Source organism: Pinus tabuliformis, chromosome 2_2 (assembly GCF_031772625.1).
Source record: "Pinus tabuliformis cultivar Carrire ecotype Pingquan chromosome 2_2, CPIR1, whole genome shotgun sequence".
Classification (NCBI taxonomy): Eukaryota; Viridiplantae; Streptophyta; class Pinopsida; order Pinales; family Pinaceae; genus Pinus; species Pinus tabuliformis.
Window position 1 is genome coordinate 910,596,421 of NC_142300.1, and position 18,022 is coordinate 910,614,442.

At 40.9% G+C, this 18,022-nt stretch overlaps 1 pseudogene; it reads left to right on the plus strand.

Moving 5' to 3' along the window:
• Positions 1–1,915: 1,915 nt before the first annotated feature.
• LOC149195978 (putative serine/threonine-protein kinase PBL7 pseudogene) lies at positions 1,916–18,022 on the plus strand (annotated as a pseudogene).

Below are 18,022 nucleotides of genomic sequence, written 5' to 3' on the forward strand. Positions count from 1 at the left end.
CTCCTCTTTGCTCCAGGGTATCCCCAATGGCAAATCAGTAACTCGACTAATGAGTTCAGGGGTTAGCTTTAGAGTCAACCCTCTTAAATTCACAGTGGTCAGTGTCTTTGATTTAGGTTGTAGGGACATTAAGAATTCCTCCGTTATCTCATCGTCATGACCCTAAATTTTGTCACAAAAGGTCATCCAATTGGCATGGGTGAAGAGGTTCACCACCTCGGGATGTTCACGAAATTTTCTGGAATCTGAGGGTTCCTTCCTGATAAACCCCCCTGGAATAGTGAGAGTGCTCTGTTTTATGCTCTGAGCAGAGAGGGACTGTTGTTTTATGGTTTCCTCCTGCGAACCTCAGGACAGGATCTCTCAGGTGTTTATTTTTTTAACTTGCACCAATTCCCTGGTTCTAATGCTTTTGCTGCCCAAAACTCGGTTGTCCGTGTATAAAAGGATTAGGTTTCCACAAACAGAGTGCAGAGCTCAATTTTCATCCCCAGCATACATACAACCATGTAAAATTCACATTCTTCATACACAGGTTAGCCCTCACAGTGCTTTATATTTTCTATAGGAGGAATTTTCTTAACAGGAACGGTGGAGGAGAATTTTGACGCAGAACCAACTGAGAAATTCCGTGCAACACACAGGTAAACTGCTATTTTTCGACTCACAGGCAGACTTGTCTCTAACCCTCCAATTCAAGACAGCTCAATTCACCACTTTTTCAAAATATACCATGCATGGAAGAGTTTTTTTGAGCCTACCTCTCTCGGAACTCCAAATTTGACGAAGAAAAGTCCAGGCTTCTCTGCTCCGGAAGGCTATGCCGTACTTCCTGTAGAGCTTCTTCCTATAGAACTCTTGCCGGATTTTGTAGGATGTCACTGTGCTTCTGAACGAGCCTGGTATGCGGGAGAATTTTGAAACAGGCCGAAAAGCTCGGTGGAGGACGACGGGTTAACAGATTGTGGAAGCAGAGGACACGTACTTCGGCCGAGGACGTTTGCAAGTGCAAATGAATAGCGGGTAACGCGTGTCTTCGGCCGAGCATTTTTGAACTATGGCACAATTCGTGGCGAGGGGGTGAGGTGGCTGGACCGAACCGTTAGCCAACGTCACGGCCATCATTTCTCTGCGTGTCCCTGACCGCCATTACCTCTCCTCTACCATTAACCGCCGCCACCACTGCCAGTCCCGCCGATTTTCCCCGACTGGACACTCCACATGTGTTGGCTGCACATCTCGTTGGCAAATTTGAACGTAACTGAGCTTGTTCGGATCCCACAAAGCTATGTCACTGGTTGTGGGTGGCCAGTTGACTAGCCACCGAATTCGTTCAATCCGAACCATTTTCACAAACATGCAGTTTTCGAAATATAGTTTATGCAATTGACGAATGAGGTTAGACACTTACCTGCGTGGCCGTGGACGTGTTATGTAGACTTCGGGACTTGGAACCATTGCTTCGCTTGCTGCTGCCTCGTGCACAGGTGCTAGAACCCATTCTTTCATTTGTTGATGATGTATGCACAGCTTTCGAACCTGATCCTTTAGTTGGCAACGCTACATGCACAGGTTCTATTTGGTTGCAACTGTCGAGGATGTTTTCACGTCCAGGAGGAGTCTTTTTACGCGTTCCCTTTTGTTGGTTTCAGTTGCCCCTGCCTCTAGAGTATGTCTTCCAGAGGGATCAGCAGCTACAGGATTCTTGTAGGATGTCCTGTAGCTGCTTCTCCTCCTGGGATGCAGGCTAAACGAGCAGGGCTATATTCGCTGATGAAGAGTCTAGATGGAGCTTGAACAGGTAGAGTGTGCGAGCCTGTGCTGCTTAACTTGTCACTTGAAAATTTTTCTGTCCATCTGAAGAAAACAGGGTTTCTTGTATGACTGTGCAAGAACACATAACCAGGTGGGTGCAATGGAGGTGGAAAGAGATGAAACAGGGGTGACATACAGTGATGGATGGAATAGAGGGGTGGCTGCGGGCCTAACCAACAGACTCCAAGCTTCATATCCCCTTCCAAAATCGAATTTGGCCCGCTCGAAGGTTCTATAAGATGTTTCCTGTAGAAATACAGAACTTCCTGTAGAAAGCCCAGAACTTCCTGTAGAAACCCCAGAACTTCCTGTAGGAGGTGGAATCTCGACCCGAATGTGATCAAATCCTAGGAAAGGTGAGTGGCCATGGAGGGAGTGTCTGTAAGGATTTCCTGTAGCCTGGTACGGACCCCTGTCCTCGTTTTTCACGACCCTCTTTACCTGCAATGTATTCCCTGCAACCTACAATTATTTTACAGATATTAGGCCTGTTTCTTTATTCTTTTTTTTCTCTCTTTTTTTCCTCTTTTTTTTTTTGAGAGAGATAGTTGGGGCACCTCCATGAGGTTTTCACCCTCACTGTCTGCCCTGGGCGCCTCAGAGAGGTTTTCGCCCAAGGATCTTTTTATTCCTGTTTTTTTCCTCCCTTTTTTTCTTTTGATGATCAAGGTGTGGGTGGAATAGAGGCAGAGCCCTACTCCACTACCAGCACTAATTTTTCCAAAGTTTCAATGAACTCCTACCTTGAAAGGGGTTTCCTGTAGATTTTCAATCGATTCCCATTGACCTTCATCAATGGTCCTGATAAGGATTGAACCATGTTCATTGCATTTTTCCACTGTATATGGTCCTAACCATCTTGTTCTCAGCTTCCCTTTGAAATCCTTGTATCTTGAGTCATACAGCAGCGCCCAATCTCCCGGCTGGAATTGCTTTTCATTAAGGTGTCGGTCATGCCATATCTTCCTCTGGAGTTGAACTACTTCTAAGTGGAGGAGGGCCTGCATTCTCTGTTCATCTAATCCATTCAGCTGCAGTAATCTTTCACGTTGAGCATGGCTGAGATCTAAGTCCAGCTGAGCTGCCACCCTCAATGTGTTGTACTCAAACTCTATGGACAGCAAAGCTTTCTTCCCGTAGACTAGCTCATAAGGTGTGAAACCTGTTGTAGTATTCGAAGTGGTGTTGTAGGCCCAGGTGGCCTCAACCAGGCGATCTACCCAATCCTTTCTGCTATTGCTCACCACCTTAGTCAAAATCCCTTCCAATGCTCTATTAGTGACTTCCACCTGCCCATTTGCTTGTGGATGATATGGGGTGGAATTCCTGTGCTTGATCTTGTGATGAGCGAGCAAGTCTTCAATCAGGTTAGAGATGAACTGGCTTCCTTGATCGATGACTAACTCTCTTGGGTAGCCAAACTTGTAGAAGATATTTTCCCTTAAGAACTCAACCACCTTTTCTTCTGTCGCTGCTTTGATTGCCTTTGTTTCTGCCCACTTTGTCAGGTAGTTGGTGCACACAATGATGTAAGACCTTTGCTTTGAAGGAGGGTTGATAGGACCCACAAAATCCATGCCCCACTTCTCAAATGGCTCGAAGGTCACTTGAGCCTGGAGAGGCATTTCATCCCTTGGAGTCGGTTTCCCCATCCTCTGACATCGGTCACACTAGCTGATGTATCTTCTGACATCTTGATGAAGAGTAGGCCAATAGTAGCCTGCCTGTAGAATTTTGAAGGCAGTCCTTTTTGCTGCAAAGTGGCCTCCACAGGGCCCATCGTGATAGGTTAGGAGGATGTCAAAGACTTCCTCCTCCCTAACACAATACCTCAAGATCTGATCTGGGCCAAGTTTAAATAGGTTGCCCCCGATCCAAGTGAAGGGGGCACTCTTCCTCACAATTTTGCTCTTCTCCTTTGAGGATAGATGCGGAGGGAACTGTGCTGAGACCAAGTAATTTGCTATATCAGCAAACCATGGAGAGAGTACTGATATAGAAAACAGGTGTTCATCTGGCATCTGGTCATCCACTGTCCCTTCTTCACCTGCAGGCAAATCCAATCTATACAGGAAGTCAGCAACAACATTTTCCTTACGAGCATTGCTGCAACAAAAGTAACCATTTAATGATACGAGCATTTATATCAGGCTTATTCATTAAATATCTGATCGCAGCATGATCAGTGTGTACGAATGTTTGATAACTAGTGATGTAGTGTCTGAACTTGTTTAGGGAATGGACTACAGCCAGGAACTCTTTCTCGGTTACAGTATAGTTCATCTCTGCCTTGGACAGGTTTTTGCTGACAAAGTATATTGCATAGGGTAGTTTCTCCTCAACTTGCCCTAAGGCTGCCCCTATGGCTTTGTTCGAGGCATTGGTGTGGATGTGGAAAGGTAGGGCCCAGTTTGGACCTCTCAAGATAGGGGCGGACACCAGCTTATCTTTCAACTCATCTAGAGCCCCTTGACAATCATCAGTCCATTTAAACTCAACATCTTTCCCTAGGAGGCCAAACAATGGCGAGGCTAGCTTACTGAAATCTTTGATGAATCTTATATAATATCCTGCTAAGCCTAGGAAACTCCGAACATCTCTTACCTTTTGAGGAGGTGGGACCTTTTGGATGATAGCAATCTTGTGAGGATCCACCTGTAATCCTTTCTGAGAAATTGTATGACCTAGCACAGTCCCTTCAGTCATCAGGAATTCACATTTTTCATGACTGAGGGACAAGTTCATCTCAATACACTTGGTTAAAACTTTTCCCAGGTTAGTCAATTCTTCTCGGAAGTTGGACCCATAAGGAGTAAAGTCATCCATATAGATTTCTATCGAATCGTGGACCAACTCAGAAAATATGCTCAATACTACTCTCTAGAAAGTGGCAGGAGCATTGCATAACCCAAAGGGAAGGACTTGGTAGGCAAAGGTACCCCATGGACAAGTGAAGGTGGTCTTATCTTGGTCCTTCGCGCTAATTTGGATCTGATTATACCCGCTGAACCCATCTAGGAAAGAGAAGAATTTCTTCCTTGCCAGTCCATCCAACACTTGATCTATGAAAGGTAAAGGGAAATGGTCTTTCTTGGTGGCTTTGTTAAGTTCTCGGTAATCTACACAGATTCTCCACTTCCCATTTTTCTTGGGCACAAGCACTAGAGGTGAGACCCACTCACTATCGAAGATGGGGTAGATGAATCCTGCATCCAACAATTTTTGCAGTTCTTCTTTGATGATGTCTTTAAGGGCTGGATTCATTCTCCTCTGAGGCTGCCTGACTGGTTTACAATCTTCTTTAATGTAAATGTGATGGGTATAGACCGAAGGGTGGACTCCTTTCATCTCCTTATAGCTCCAAGCAAAAGCATCCAGATGATTGTTCAGTAAGCTATAGAGCTCCTTCTCCTGGGAGGGAGATAGGGAGGAGCTGATCTTTAAGGTTATTTCGAGGCCAAATTCCACATTTTTAACTCTGGGAGAGGTCGGATTAGTCACACAGAGGTCCACTAAAGCGCTGGCTTGGGTACCTTCCACTAACTCCTCTAACGACAATGCACTGGGAGGTGGATTTTGAATCAAATTCTCGATCAATTCATCCTTGGTCAGAGGACCTCCCCTGGTGGCTTCTACTATGCACAATGGTGCAGAGTAGACCTCATCCTCATCTCCCTCTTCCAACCAGAGTGGTAAGTCATGTTCTAGCAGAGGTTGGGCAGGAGGGTATAGGACTAACTATTTGGACATAGGCCCATTCTTGATGGTCATGCTTTTAGCTCGACAACTGATGTAAGCATCCGCAGTAGCTAACTAAGGCCTTCCAAAAATGAGGGGGTATCCAGTGAGCGTTGCCTTTGGCTGAAGGACCAAGAAGTCCGCAAGGTACTCCCAAGAGTCAATAGAGACCAGGACATCTTCCACAATCCCTTCGGGAGTCACGGTGGAGCAGTCTGCTAACTGCAGTACTGTCGAGGTCTTCCTTAAGGAACTCTAAAGGTTGAGTTTAAGCATAGTGTCCCTAGTCATCACATTAATGGCAGCCCCTAGATCAATCAAGGTATGGGGGATTATGGTGCCATTGATGTGGACATCAACTACAGGACTCCCAGGGTCCAAATACTTTGGACAGATTATTTGTCCCAACATTAGATCGGATAGTTGTCATATGACATTGATAGTCGAGGCATCTCTCTTTCGCCTGCCTGGGTGCTTGAAACACTTCTCCTTGATCAATTTTTTATATATTGGTACATCTTTTATGGCCTGGAGAAGTGGTATTTTCACACACAACTGTTTAAGTTCTCCCATAAGTTCAGTCTCCTCTGGGTTTGGTTGCGTGGTTACTGTTAGTCGCTCAGGAAATGGTGGAATGGCTTTGGGTTCACTTTCCTATTTCTCTTCCTCATCCTCCGGGGAGGAGGTTGGCGATCTAGAAGGACCTTCCCAGATCGCAGGTTGATCTCCTGGATCTCCACAGCATAAGTAGGGCATGTTGTCTCCCCAATGTATACCTGTTGGGCCTGTCTGTTGTTAGGGTTCAGGTTTGGTTGAGTAGGCATCTGGGGTTGTCTTGGAGGAGCAAGAGGTAATGGTTTTGGTTGAGCCAGTGGTGGAGGCAGAATGGTGGGAGGAGAGTTGTATTGGGGCCTCCACCCCGGTTGAGGTGCATTCCACTGAGGTTGTGGCTAGACATGTGAGTGAAACGAATGAGTAGTGGGTTGAGTATGGTATTGAGATGGATAAGACCAAGGAGGAGGTGTGGACTAGGAAGGATGAGCAAGGGTGCCAAGAAGGTATGTGAGCATATTGGTTGGGGCTATAATAAGCTTGGGATGTCCCTTGCATCCCTTGCTGGTAAGGTCTGGGCCCATGTGGCCTCCTTTGGTTGAGGAAGTAGAGAGGTTCAGTGGTTGCCTCAGTCCCTTGGTACATGCCCTTAAATCCGGGTAAGGTTGGGCGTTGGTTTGTGGGGTGGTCTTCCTCACAAACAAAACATACCTCTACTGAGTGCAATGGACACTCGTTCTTAGGGTGCTTCCTCGTACATCTGGGACAGAAAATGGACAAAGCCCTCTCAGCTTCCTCTTTCTTTTGTTGGATTCGGAAAGTATCAAGTTGCATGGAAATGGCCTGTCTCATCTCACTTTTGAGGTCTTCCATCTGATTAGCAAACTCATGCTTGGAGAAGGCAGCACTAGCTGAAAGTGGATTCCCCCTACCTCTTTTCCGAGCTACCCTAGAATGGTTTCTAAACACAGTCTTTATGTCCTCATAAGGTAGTTGGTAGATGTCCCCTCTAGCTAGCAAATGAAGGGTATCTAGAAGGTCTTCAGGGACTCCTCGGAGCAGAACCAACTTCAGAGACTTAGGGTCAAGTGTGCACCTGGCCTGTTTATAACTAAGTTGGAACCTTTCCTCATAGTCTTCTAATGACTCATCATTTCCCATGGTCATCCGGAATATTTCTCCCTTTGTTTCCTTGGACCTACAGTAGTCTCAATATTTGTTGTTAAAGGCTTGCTGCATCTGAGCCCAAGTGGTGATATTGTTTCCAGGTAACCCCATGAACCAGTGTAGTGCTGCATCCTTGAGGGTAGAAGGAAAGAGTTTCAACTTTTTCTCATCCTCAGCATAGTCATAAGTTCAACAAAGGACAACAAACTCAAACAAGAAGGTATCAGGGTCTTCAGTGGTCAATCCATGGAAGTGAGGTAAGGCTGATGGACTTATGTTTTTCATTTTCATGTCCCCATTGGTCTCTCGGATGGGAAAGGTACCTTCTATTCTCTCATCATCTTCTCTACCGTTTTTGGGCTCGGCCATGGTCTCGAGAGGAATGTTCTCTCGCTCTTCTTCTGTTATAGGATCTTTGTATATCTCAGGAGGTTCACCTATAGGTTCGTCTGGATCACTGCCACCAAAGAAGAGAGAAGAGTGACCCAGTGATGTGGTGGGGGTGTTGGGCAAGAATTTTTTGGTATTGTCTCTATTCCTACAAGGCATGAAATGAAATATTTTTGGTTGCTTTTGTTTGTTTTTTTTTTTTTTTTTTGCTTGTACCTGCAAAACTGAAACAGATGGAATTGCAACTATCTAAAATCTATCTTGCGGAAATGAAAATGTGGAATTGAAATGAAAGCAGGAAAGGACTAATCTATCTTGCTAAAATGAAACTGCGGAATTGAAATGCTAATCTACGCTTGCAGAATTGAAATTGCGGAATTGAAATGCTAATATACGCTTGCAGAATTGAAATTGCGGAATTAAAAGGCTAATCTCTGAAAGCAAGAAATGTCTAATCTACTTTTGCATAAATGAAATTGCAGAATGGAAATGAAATAAACTACTTAGTAGAAGGTTGTAGTAGAAAAATAGAAGAAAAGCAACAATCACAAATACTCTGACGCTTCCCCGGCAACGATGCCAAAAAGAATGGTGGGCTCCAGTATTGCAGCAATAATGCTGCAACTCCTAGGACTCCCTTCTTTACTCTTATCAACCTGGTAGTTCGTAACAAACTTGGAAGCAACGGTGTTGTATGCACAAGTACTAGCTCTTGCCGCAACTATCACTTGGTCAGTTGGCACAAGTCCGATAGGAGCTTAAGCCAACTTCTATGAGCTCTGAGAAGAAGCTTTCTAACTGATGGATGGAAGCTAACTCAAACGAGGCTAATCTACTTGCAGAAAGAAACTGAAAGGAAATGCAAACCCTAGCAAACCCTAATTTTACCAGCTAATCCTACTGATGCAAGAAAGAGGATAAAAGCTACTGAAAGAGATGTCATTAACTTCTAAGAAGGTGAAATGCATGTATCTAAGCTACTTCTACAGTAAAATATAAAAAAACATCTTTTTGTATTTTTGAGTAAAGTGTCAGAATTGTCACACGTGCTTTAACTGGTTTTTTACTGTGCAGAGGTCCTAAGGGGTCCCTAGCACCCTTCCAGAGAGTTTCACAGAGTTTGGCTATCAAGAAACCGCTTTCGTGAGCTTCTACAGGAAGTCTGTAGGGGTTCTACAGGATGTTCAAAAAATGGGATTTTGGAGGGTGGATGGAGAGAGAAAGGTGGAGAAGTGAGTATGGGGATAGGATAAGGGTGTGAGGAGGTCTAGGACTTGGTGGATGGAGTTGAGGAGTGATGAGGATGGTTGGATTTGTTCAAGGAGGAGTAGAGCAATGTTGCACAAAAATTAGGGCTACGCGAGCGAATGTGGCAAACGTGAGGAAAGAATCTGAGTTAGGGGATGGAGCAGATGGGATTGATGGAGTACGGGTAGATGGAGAGGTATTACAGGAACTTTGCAAGTTATTTCTCAAATTGAACAATCAATGACTTGGAAAACCAATGACCTAGCTACTTTACTCTAATCTGACCTAAGTAACAGCAAAGGAAATGAACAGAAGTTTATTTGCAATGAAATCACGTGAAATAGCTATGCAAACTAAGCAATCATGAACCTAAACATGTAACCACAACTGGTATCAATTTCTGCAAATGAGAATCTAACACTAATGATTGCATGGTGAAGCAAAGACAATGTTTTTGTTGGCAGCAAGGTCACCTTTGTCCCAGCTCATGATCCCACTGAGGGAGAGGTGAGATCAGAGGTGCTTGATGGCCTTTTTCTGAAGATCTTCCCTGTTATTAACCTATCAACTCAATCTGAACATAAAAAGCCTTTCTAATCATCAACAATGACCTAGGTAACCAGCAAGATTTTAATCTACTTAACAGAAATTATTTTGCAAAGACATAAAAAGAAAATAACAGTACACAAAGGAAGCCTTGGCACTTGGGTTGGGCCCAACCCCAAGAGCTATAGGCTCCTAAGAAAAACTCAGAACTGATGCCAAATAAAGCTGCTTTTCATTACTCAAAAATAACCATGTCACAAGAAAGTTATACAGCAGTAGCTACGAAAATGAGCTGAGAAAATGACAGCACTATAGTGCAAAACACAATAGTTCAAAAAGTAACCTACGAAGGCTAAAAGCCTTCCTATTTATGCCTACAAGGGTCCTCAGCAGCCCTCCTTAACTCAAGGGGCTCGGCTGTTCAAACTGCCAGTAAACAGTCACTTTTCACAAAGCTGCTCGGCTGCCTTTAGGATTCATTTTGGTGGCCTACTGAGCTCCGAGTTGAGGGTGGAGATTTCGAGGAAGGGCCATTTAATGCAAGAGACACCCTTCCTATGAATCCTCACCCTTGTTCCTTCATGCTTGGCTGTCATCTGGCTCATAATTGCTTGGCCTTGTTCCAAAATTTGTCCAAAAGCCTGAAATAACCACGTATTAGCCTTCTTGGTAAAGTGACCACCCTCATTCGTTCAACTAACATAAATATACTCAAAAAACATGCATAAACTATGAAAAATGGTGGATTGATGAAGAACAGTAGGCAAAATGAGCCCAATAAGTTACCCATTTTTGGGGCTTATCAACAGGGCAATGGCTAAAGTCACTATTCATACAAATGAAGCTAGAGTCACTATTGTCATTGTAGATAACTGAAATTTGGGCAATGGTTTAACAGTTAGAGCTTATTTTCCAAGAAAACTCATCAATACCATCATTTTTTTCCACGGTCTGTTGTGGCTCTAGATCCAGATTAGATAGCTTGTTATTCTCAAGTTCTACCTTTCAAGTACTGATTTTTGGCTCACCCTTTAAAACACAATTCTACCGCTCCATTTTATTTTGTTTTGTCAAGAGAATTGGCAGGACCTTCCCATCCTCTATTTTACATCATCAATAACCATCCATCAATGATATAAAGAATAACGGATACACAACAAAGGCCAAAGATGTGCTTATTGTATAACTATGTTCTAGGACTCATTTGACCTTACTGGTGCAAAGATCTCACCATGAAAAAATAACATCCATGTGGAATTCACAAATAAAATTTAAATCAAGCTCCAAGTAAACCAATCAAAATATGAACATCCTTTTAATCAATAAAATCTCTAACTTAAAATAAAAGTGTCCTAGAATTTAATGTTATATCAACCATGTCAAGTAACTAACATCGGGTGAGAAATACAGGCCATGCATATTGAGTTAGTGAAATTATTGATCTGATAAAGCTCAAAATCAAATAGATGACTTACAGCTAAGAAACACAAATAAATGACTTAGAACTAAGACATGAGGTTTCCCTTTCAACCCTGTTGTTAAATAAATCTTCTTTATGTCACAGACCATTAAAATTTTTCTGATATTAGGTGGAAGTGGTATTGTAACATTAACCTCTGATAGTTTGTGTCCACGACTACTTCTCAAGATCTGCTCCATTACTAGAATTTGGGGCTAGATAAGATACATGCAAAAACCATCAACATGAAAATGAAATCTACATCCTTGTAACAAAATGGGAGGAAAAAAAAATCCACAAATTGAAACAGACTGTAGGATACCTCATTCCTGCAACATGATTATCTTGTCATGAAAAATAAAATAAAAAAGAAATCAGGAGAGATGTAATTTTTACCACATTTTGGCAATGAAATCTTTTGCATGTTCTATGAACAATTGATGAAAAAAGTCGACTAAATCTTGTCAACATCAAGATTATAGTAAAACATAAAGGAACTGCTCCAACACATATATAATCCTAAACATAAGTATATATACCTATAATTATTTATTGAGGACATTGTATTTTGTGAAAAATATGGAAGTCAAATCTTCGAAATAACACAATTTATGGTACCATTGCCTTACGAAGTCCATTCATTCGAGTATTTACGAAGTCCATTCAAGGATTTCTTCAAATTTCAAAGTTCAAACAATTAACATGTAGCCTAAAAAAGCCCAAATTTGAAAAGGAGATAACCCAAAGATTTAGAGTATATATCTCACATTTATATATCCTAATTTCCATACATTGAAATGACACTTTTAGCCTACTATTGTGAATTCAACGCAAAATGCTAGAAAAAATATTGATGGATATTTTTCTAATATAGAAGTTTTATACATGCATTTATTTAAACAGATAGCTTGCAATCTCAAACATATCTAAGGATGCACACAATATGTTGCATCTTTAGTGATGGTGTGTGAACTTGAGACAACGAAGTCCAACATTTAACAGTTTTCCTACAATATGCACTAGCCGAATAGGTGAACAATAGTATTGTAGGTACGTGTTATGAATATATGTATTGCGGGCCAATAAGAGTATGGTTGGAACAATCACGTCCAACCCTTCCAAGTCTTCCTATAATTTTCACTGGTCTAATAGGTGAACAATAGAACTATAGGTGTGCATTCTGCATCACTTATCTAAATCCAACACCTTCAAATAGAAATTTCAAAGAATACATCCAGAACTGGTAGGTAATTTGCAAAATGAAAGAGTTGGCTTGATTGTTTCTGGAGAAGACTATATTCTTACATTGTTCAATGTAAATTCATGACACCTTTCCAAACTTAGATGGAACAAAAAGGAACAGAGCTAGAAGGTTATTTAAAGAATCCTTACTTAGCTAGGGTAAAATATTAGCCCTTTTGTGTCAAAAAGCATAAATGTAAAAATTTTAAGAAATTCAGTGAAGAGATTGTAGAAATGTTCTTATCAAACCACTAATGTAAACAGAGCTAAGAAATATTGCTTTATAAAAGAGATATTCATGGTCAAATAAACAAGAAAGTGACCTTTTAGCATAGTTAATTCACTAGTGTTGTTGTTACAATATTTGGCCCAAACAATAAACAGAAAAAACCCATTTTCAATTTAGTAGGAGCATGTTAGGAAAATAATCTCACAATAATACCCATCATTGAACATTCTGACCCACTAAATCAATTTTACATCCTTTTGAAGTCCTTCAACAAAGTACTTAAAATTTGTGAACAATTTCATAACAATACTTCTAGCTATAGAACAAGCATTTCAAGCTTGCCTCTATTTTATGATATGGATATTTGTCCTTCAAACAGAGTTATGTGGCATAGAACCACTTTCACCCTTAAGAAAAATGTGGTTGTAAATGCATGTTGAACTCTCTTAGCACAAATATGCTCTTAGTATGGTATAGGATTCTCATATTAGTGCCAGGTTTAAGGGTGCCAAAGACTTTAGATTTTAAATATGATATGGTGCACACTTGGCTTCAAGAGAACATATTCTTTTGGAATTTCATGTTGGGAAACCTACAAATCTATTTCCAAGAAAACTCAAGTTAAATGGAATTTTTTCTGTATAATGGTTGTGATTCATATGGATGCACATTAGCATACATGTTTTTTCCTAAATTTGAATAATTTATGTATTTTTTGGTGACCTTTTAGCATAATTAATGCACTAGTGCAACTGTTACAATATTTGGCCCAAACAATTTAAAAAAAAAACCATTTTCAATTTATTAGGAGCATGCTGGGCAAATAATCTCACAATAATACCCATCATTGAACACTTTGACCCACTAAATCCCTTTTACGTACTTTTGAAGTCCTTCAACAAAGTACTTAAAAGTTGTGAACAATGTCATAACAATACTTCTAGCTATAGAACAAGCATTTCAAGCTTGCCTCTGTTTTATGATATGGATATTTGTCGTTCAAACAGATTTATGTGGCACATAACCACTTTCACCCTTAAGAAAAAATGTGGATGTAAATGCATGGTAAACTCTCTTAACACAAATATGCTCTTAGTACGAGATAGGATTCTCAGACTAGTGCCAAGTTTAATGATGCCAAAGACTTTAGATTTTAACTATGATATGGTGCACACTTGGCTTCAAGACAACATGTTCTTTAGGAATTTCATGTTGGGAAACCTCCAAATCTTTTTCCATGAAAACTCAAGTTAAATGGAAATTTTTTTGTATAATGGTTGTGATTCATATTAATGCACATTAATATATATGTTTTTTCCTAAATTTGAATAATTTATGTATTTTTTGGTCAACCAGTTTTTCTATCCGATTTTTATCTAGTTCCAATTTGATTTGATAGTAGAAAGAACTCAGGAAATTCAGAGGATAAATTAATATCCTCCCCAACCAAGTTCAATTGCCGCTTGTGTTGTGATTATTGTTCGTGAGGAAATTGTTGATCCGTACAACAAATGTATATATTCTTGGAATATGATCTAACTATGAATATGGAAGTGTTCAACTATCTTTTTGAGGACATTGTATTTATGAAAATATGGAAGTCAAATCTTTGAAATAACACAATTTATAGGAGTGACAAGGTATGCTAGGCAGTGGTAAGTTGGAAGTCAAATCTGAAATAACACAATTTTGGACAGTTGAGAACTTCATATGTGTGTAAGAACTAAAATCCATGAACACAATCACAACTCATCATATAATGCTCTAAGATCTCCAAAACCCTAGATAGAGAAAACCAATAGAAACCTTAGCTCCACCAAAGATATTTCAAAAAGATATTCGAAAAGATTGATTGTTGGAGTATCTTTGGTGGAGCTAGGGTTTCTCTTGGTTTTCCCTATCTAGGGTTTTGAAAGCGTGGAGAGTTACATGATAGGTTGTGATTGTGTTCATGGGTTTCATTTCTTCTTTATATATATGAAGTTTTCGGGTGAATTCTCCAAGAAACACTAGCACCTTAAGACAAAAACACATAAAGTACAAAGAATATTGAACAAGAGAGAGAGAGAGAGAGAGAGAGATAAAGTAGCATTGCTCTTACATCTCTAACCCAAGTATGAAAAGGAATATGCATAAGTGCATGATCAACTATAATAACAACTCACTCCTTCCTCTATTTATATGAGAGGTAAAGGGGCTTTACAATAACAAGTGGGCCTAGTACACTACAAGCAAACTTGCAAGACAAAAGTAGGTCCACCCATGTGAAAAAATCTACTTTAAGCGACATGTGTGAGGCTCAAAGGTTACAAAGATTAACAAGCAAGGCCTCCATGGCATGAGCACTACTCCCCAAGGTCCAACAATCCTCCAAAGGTCCAAAGCTCCAATGCATCTCCATGGTCAGGTGTCTCCTTAAGGACAATGCATATCGAAGGTCATGTGTTGCCTTAAGGACTCCCACACCTACATATCCACTCCCTCGACCCAAGAGTCCACATGTCAAGTGTAAACTTCCATGCAAGCAACCAAGAAACCCCGTGCTATCTAGGGTTCAATAACCTCCTCTCAAATACCCAACTCTACTCCAAGCACATAAACTCCCTTCATGCATCAACAACAGGAAGTCGCCAAGCTCCATACTTATCCAACACTTCAAGGAAGATTGTCTTTCAAACATCCAAACAAGGTCTAGCAACAAATAGTAAACCACCTCTAATTTCTAAGTCCATCATGGAAGAGCATGGTCCAACCATACACCATTTACCGCACATATTTCATTTCTTATTTATATATATGAAGTTTTCGAGTGAATGCTCCAAGAAACACTAGCACCTTAAGACAAAAACACATAAATTACAAAGAGGATTGAAAGAGAGAGAGAGAGAGAGAGAAAGTAGCACTTCTCTTACATCTCTAACCCAAGTATGAAAAGGAATATGCACAAGTTCATGATCGACTATAATAACAACTCACTCCTTCCTCTTTTTATATGAGAGGTAAAGGGGCTTTACAATAACAAGTGGACCTAGTCCACTAGAAGAAAACTTGCAAGACACAAGTAGGTCCACCCATGTGAAGCACTCTACTCTAAGTGATCTGTGTGAGGCTCAAAGGTGACAATGATTAACAAGCAAGGCCTCCATGGCATGAGCACTACTCCCCAAGGTCCAACAATCCTCCAAAGCTCCAAAGCTCCAATGCATCTTCATGGTCATATGTCTCCTTAAGGAAAATGCATTTACAAGGTCATGTGTTGCCTTAAGGACTCGCACACCTACATATCCACTCCCTCAACCCAAGAGTCCACATGTCAAGTGTAAACGTCCATGCAAGCAACCAAGCAACCCCATGTTATCTAGGGCTCAATAAACTCCTCTAAAATACCCAACTCTAGTCCAAGCACATAAACTCCCTTCATGCATCAACAACATGAAGTCACCAAGCTCCATAATTATCCAACACTTTGAGGAAGAATGTGTTTCAAACATCCAAACAAGGTCTAGCAGCAAATAGTAAACCATCGCCAATGTCCAAGTCCATCATGGAAGAGCATGGTCCAACCATAAACCATGTACCCCACATATTTCATTTCTTCTTTATATATATGAATTTTTTGGGTGAATGCTCCAAGAAACACTAGCACCTTAAGACAAAAACACATAAAGTACAAAGAAGATTGAAAGAGAGAGAGAGAAAGTAGCACTTCTCTTACATCTCTAACCCAAATATGGAAAGGAATATATGTTTATAGCCTTTTTAAAGTTATGCATGACCACACTAAGCAAAATGATTTAAACAAACAGAACAAGAATAGAAAGGAAAAAATATATCACACTCTACTCTGTTGGCTTCCTGGATGGCTTTCTTTCCCCTTGAACTATTACTGGATTTTGCTCAGACTGAGATTAACTTTTACCTAATCAGAGAGATCACTCTAATCTACTAGCTTGCTTTCTTCCCCTTGAACTATTATTGGATTTCTTTTTTCCCCCTTGAACTGTTATAAAATTTTCTTGTTTTCCCTTGAACTTGGATTCTGCTCATACTAAGATTAATTGTTAGCTGAGCAAAGAAATGGGGTATTTTAAATGTTGTGGATTTGCAAAGGACGTAAAGGACGTGCAGCACTTGAAAAGGTTTGAAATCAATGATATTAAGAGAAAAGATGACTAGGAATACCTCGTTGCATCTTCTAATCAGCTTCCCAAAGCCTCTTCAGATAGATTGAGATCGAAGTCCTCCCATGGGAACAGGAAAGATGAACCTCCCAAGATGGGGGAACCACATATTGTTGTGCAAACATTCATTTTTCGAGAATTGGCTGTAGCGACAAATAATTTTTGGCCTAAGTGTTTGTTGGGTGAAGGAGGCTTTGGCAGAGTTTATAAAGGGAGGCTTGAGAGCACTGGTCAGATTGTGGTTGTCAAGCAACTCGACAGGAATGGATTGCAAGGAAATAGGGAGTTCCTTGTTGAGGTTTTGATGTTGAGTCTTCTTCATCACCCAAATCTTGTTAACCTTATTGGATATTGCACTGATGGGGATCAAAGGCTTTTGGTATATGAGTACATGCAATTGGGATTGCTGGAAAACCATCTCCATGATCTCCCGCTTGATAAGGAGCCATTATATTGGAACACAAGAATGAAAATAGTTGTAGGTGTTGCAAGAGTGTTGGAATATTTGCATGACAAAGCCAACCCTCCAGTCATATATCATGATTTTAAATCCTCTAATATTTTACTGGACGAGGGATTTCATCCAAAGTTATCGGATTTTGGGCTGGCCAAACTCAGAACTATTGGAGATAAGACTCACATTTCCACACGAGTAATGGGAACTTATGGATATTGTGCACCAGAGTATGCTATGATAAGATAGCTGACTGTCAAGTCAGATGTGTACAGTTTCAGAGTGGTCTTGTTAGAGTTAATAATAGGGAGAAAAGCTATTGACAATTCCCAGTCAGCAAAGGAGAAAAATCTTGTTCTTGGGCATGACCTTTGTTCAAGGACCACAAAAAATTTGCACAGATGGTTGATCCAAAGCTTAAGGGACTCTATCCTGTGAGAGGCATGTATCAAGCACTTGTTGTGGTAGCAATGTGTCTTCAGGAGGATGCTGCCACTCGGCCCCTGATCGGTGATGTAGTAACAGCTCTTGGTTACCTTGCATCCCAGATGTATGATCCTACAGTGAATCTTGTTCAAACTAATCAGTCTGCACCATCGACTCTTGCCCATGAGAAAAGGAACAAGGAGAGGAAGTATCTTAATGGATCAAAAAGAGGAACTGATAAAGTAAGTAGACATGGAAGTAACCAGCATGAACTATGCCTTGCAGAGACTTCCCCTAAATGTCACACTGCTCATGTTAGGGCTTCAAATACCTTAAATGAGTCTCGAGGTTCTCAGGAGGGTAGTGGTAGGGATTCTGGAGATTCTAACAAGTCTGATGGGATGAGGCATAGCCTTAGAAAAATTGGGAGACCCAGTAGAGATGGGAAGTGAGTCTTAGCTATCAGTCGAGATCGTGAACATGCAATTGCTGAAGCCAAATCGTGGGGTGAGAATTTAAGAGAAAGGAAAAGGAGCAATGCCCTTGGTGGGAGTGGGACATATGATTTTCACTGA